This window comes from Sapajus apella, unplaced genomic scaffold (assembly GCF_009761245.1).
Source record: "Sapajus apella isolate SASKATOON/1434 unplaced genomic scaffold, GSC_monkey_1.0 scaffold17, whole genome shotgun sequence".
NCBI lineage: Eukaryota > Metazoa > Chordata > Mammalia > Primates > Cebidae > Sapajus > Sapajus apella.
In genome coordinates, this window is record NW_022436957.1 from 387,002 (window position 1) to 391,688 (window position 4,687).

At 38.9% G+C, this 4,687-nt stretch overlaps 1 pseudogene across 1 annotated transcript; it reads left to right on the top strand.

Moving 5' to 3' along the window:
* The first annotated feature begins 521 nt into the window (after positions 1-521).
* LOC116556609 lies at positions 522-2,527 on the top strand (annotated as a pseudogene). The gene has a single exon (XR_004271083.1). The product of XR_004271083.1 is annotated as a polyadenylate-binding protein 1 pseudogene (transcript).
* Positions 2,528-4,687: the final 2,160 nt, after the last annotated feature.

Sequence of the window (4,687 nt, forward strand, 5' to 3'; positions counted from 1 at the left end):
TAACTATACCAATATAAAAGAAACCTAGCCGCTTCTCCCAGGCGGTTAGTGCTGAGTGTGCCGGATGTGTGCTCCGGGCTCAGAACACACGTTTATTATAAAAAAAAATAAAAATAAAAAATCTAAAAAAACCCCCCAGATTTACAAAAAATCCGCGTCTCCCCCGCGGGAGACATTTATTTATTTCGTCCTCTTTTATGAAATAACCTGGTGAAGCAGCCGAGAGCAACCCGCCTGCCCGGGGCCCGGAAACAGATCGAAGAAGGAACCAAGAGACCGAGGCCTTCCCGCTGCCCGGACCCGCCACTGTCACCATCGCTCCCGCCGGCAGCGGGCAGCCAACGGCAGCGGATAGACTGCGTTCGGCAACCGTAGAGTAGTTTTCGATTCCGGTGGCTTTTTGTCCCTCTGCGCTTGCCCCCACCCCCGTTACCCCCGGCTCTGGTCCTGGGCCCTGGCACTTGCTCTCCTCCTCTCACGGAAAGGTCGTGGCCCGTGGCTCTGTGGTCAGCCGTGCCGAGATGAACCCCAGCGCCCGCAGCTACCTCATGGCCTCGCTCTACGTGGGGGACCTCCACCCAGACGTGACTGAAACGATGCTCTACGACAAGTTCAGCCCGGTCGGGCCCATCTTCTCCATCCGGGTCTGCAGGGACATGGTCACTGGCCGCTCCTTGGGCTACGCGTATGTGAACTTCCAGCAGCCGTTGGACGCGGATCGTGCTTTGAATACTATGAATTTTGATGTTATAAAGGGCAAACCAGTACGCATCATGTGGTCTCACCGTGATCCATCACTTCGCAAAAGTGGAGTGGGCAACATATTCATTAAAAATCTGGACAAATCCATTGATAGTAAAGCACTGTATGATACATTTTCTACTTTTGGTAACATCCTCTCATGTAAGTTGGTTTGTGATGAAAATGGTTCCAAGGGCTATGGATTTATACACTTTGAGACACAGGAAGCAGCTGAAAGTGCTATTGAAAAAATGAATGGAATGCTCCTAAACAATCGCAAAGTATTTGTTGGACCATTTAAGTCTCGTAAACAACGAGAAGCTGAATTTGAAGCTAGGGCAAAAGAGTTCACCAATGTTTACGTCAAGAATTTTGGAGAAGATATGGACAACGAGTGCCTTAAGGGTCTCTTTAGCAAGTTTGGGCCTGTCTTAAGTGTGAAAGTGATGACTGATGGAAGTGGAAAATCCAAAGGATTTGGATTTGTAAATTTTAAAAGGCATGAAAATGCACAGAAAGCTGTGGATGAGATGAACGGAAAGGAGCTCAATGGAAAACAAATTTACGTTGCTCGAGCTCAGCAAAAGGGGGAACGGCAGACAGAACTTAAGCGCAAATTTGAACAGATGAAGCGTGACAAGATCACCAGATATCAGGGTGTTAATCTTTATGTGAAAAATCTTGATGATAGTATCGATGATGAACGTCTCCGCAAAGAGTTTTCTCCGTTTGGCAAGATCACTAGTGCAAAGGTTATGATGGAGGGTGGTCGCAGCAAAGGGTTTGGTTTTGTATGTTTCTCCTCCCCAGAAGAAGCCACTAAAGCAGTTACAAAAATGAAAGGTAGAATTCTGGCCACAAAGCCATTGTATGTAGCTTTAGCTCAGTGCAAAGAAGAGCGCCAGGCTCACCTCACTAACAAGTATATGCAGAGAATGGCAAGTGTACGAGCTGTACCCAACCCTGTGATCCACCCCTACCAGCCAGCACCTCCTTTAGGTTATTTCATGGCAGTTTTCCCACAGACTCAGAACCGTGCTGCATACTACCTTCCTAGCCAAATTGTTCAACTAATGCCAAATCCTTGCTGGATTGCTCAGGGTGGCAGACCTCATCCATTCCAAAATATGCCCAGTGCTACCCATCCAGCTGCTCCTAGACTACCATTTAGCACTATGGCACCAGCTTTTTCACAGATTCCTCGAGTCATGTCAACACAACGTGTTGCTAACACATCAACGCAGAGGATGGGCCTATGTCCTGCAGCTGCAGCTACTCCTGCTGTCCACACCTTTCCACGGCATACGTATGCTGCAAGAGTTCGCAATCCTCAGCAACGTCTTCATGCACAGCCACAAGTTACAATGCAACAACCTACTGTTCATGTACAAGGTCAGGAAACTTTGACTCCTTCCATGTTGGCATCTCCCGCTCCTCAAGAGCAAAAGTAAATGTTGGGTGAACGGCTGTTTCCTCTTATTCAAGCCATGCACTCTACTCTTGCTGGTAAATTCCCTGGCATGTTGTTGGAGATGGATAATTCAGAACTTCTTCATATGCTCGAATCTCCAGAGTCACTCCGTTCTAAGGTTGATGAAACTGTAGCTGTACTACAAGCCCACCAAGCTAAAGAGGCTGCCCAGAAAGCAGTTAACAGTGCCACCAGTGTTCCGATTGTTTAAAGTTGATCAGGGACCATGAAAAGAAACTTGTGCTTCACCGAAGAAAAACATCTAAACATCAAAAAATTTAAATGTTATGGAAAAAAATTGCAAAATATAAAATAGAAAAAGGAAAGAAAACTTTGAACCTTATGTATCAAGCTAGTGCCAGGTCTAGCAAACATGATGCTAGTCCTGGATTACTTATTGATTTAAAAACAAAACAAAACAAAATCACAAAAAAAGTAAAATACAAAAACAAATTAATGTTTTATAGACCTTGGGAAAAAGAATTTTCAGCAAAGTACAAAAATTTAAAGCATTTCTTTCTTTAATTTTGTAATTCTTTACTGTGGAATAGCTCAAAATGTCAGTTCCGTTTTAAGTAACAAAATTGAAAACTGGGCAAGGAAACGTAATTTGTATTATATAGTTCTTGCTTTAATAAAAATTTCTTAAACAGTGGAAACAAACAAAAAAAAAACAAAACAAACCTACCAAGTAGAGTTCCAAACGCTCAAAACATTCTTTTGTTTTTACCCTGAGGTATATAGGCACAATTCTTATCAAAGAGTTACTTTTTCCCCACCGTCACTCAATGTGGTTATGCTATTTATTTATTTTTTGGTTTGTATGAACCTTTGGTTTTCCTTTCCCTCCCTGTCTTTTTGATTATATGTCTATTTCTGAGTATGTGAACATATGTAATACTAAAGTCAAAATAATACAAAAAGTACTCAGAAAAGTGTCACTCTTCATTCCTTATTATTTGTTCTTACCTCCCCTATCTTTCCATCCTATTTGCATTCATCCCAGCACGTTTTGAACTTCATTAGTTTCTGATTTATTTGACTGTGCTTCTTTTTACACAAATGAGCCTTCTCCTTTCTCATTTCACCTTTTAACTTCTTTCTTGCATAAAAGTTTCATTAACATAGGCACTGTTTTGCTTTTTGTTGTTTCACTTAATATTTTTAAAAACTCTATATCAATTTAAAATAATGTTTTTATTTTTCCTTTTCTACAGTTTCAGAATACACCATTGCACGTATGCACCACAGCTTATTAGAACATTCACTTATGGAAGAACATTTAGTTTTGTTCCCAGTATGCTGCAATTTCAGACAGCACTGCAATAAATAATTTTACACATGTAGATTTTAATATTATTGGACATGCATCCTTTGGATAAATTCTGAGAAGTAACATTGATGAATCAAATGGAAAATAAAGTCTTAGTGATTTTTTAAAAATTTATTTGTGGTTTTGTTTGTTTTTTAAATTCTAAGATAGCTCCAAATTATCTTCCAAAAAGATAATAAAAATTTGTTTTCAACTGAAAAATGATGAGAGTTTTCTCCCAGGCACACCAAAGTTTTATAAAATTGATATTTAAGAACTGGTATCTCATAAAGTTTGTTTTATTTTCACTTTTTCTGAGTTTGGCTTAACATTCTTTGCCTGGGTTTAGGGGTTGTATTTTACATACATTTTTAATTATGCTTTCTACTGAATTTTAACCTTTTTCTTTATTTAAATAAAATGTTTTATCTATTAAGTTTATTCAGCATTTAATCTACAACGTATGTTGTGAATATTTTCTCTATTTTTATCAGTTGCTTTTTGACTTTGTTTATTGTCCATCTTAGCCATTCAAAAGTTTTCTTTTTTAATGTTGTCAAGATTTTTTTTTTTTTTTTTTTTTTAGAGACAGGGTTTCTCCATGTGGGTCAGATTGGTTTAGAACTCCCGACCTCAGGTGATCTGCCCACCTCAGCCTCCCACGGTGCTGGGATTACAGGTGTGAGCCACTGTGCCTGGCTGTCAAGATATTTTTATAATTGTGCAGCATTTGGATTTTGAGTTATGAAAAGGAATTTGCTTATGTCATGTTAATACTGGTATAGATTTTTAAAAATATTGAATTTCCTTATTGAGAGTTTATCATTTCCTTCAGTGTGAAGGACATATCTAATTTTTTTTTTTCCAAATGTCTGACAAGTTATCTCAATACCATTTGGTAAAAAGCTAACCTGTGCCCAGTAATTTGAGATGGCATGTTTTTATGCATATTTCCTTATGTATTTAAATCTAATTATGAACTTTCTTTTCTGCTCCACTTACTTGCTTGTCTTTTATAAATAAAACTGTACTTCTCTTGAAAATAGAGACACTATATTGCTTTTTAATGTTTAATAGGGACAGTCACTTCTAATGGCTACTTTGTATTTCCAATGTATTTTTGATTATATTTACACATTTGTCCATATACAGTTTTTGTTTTT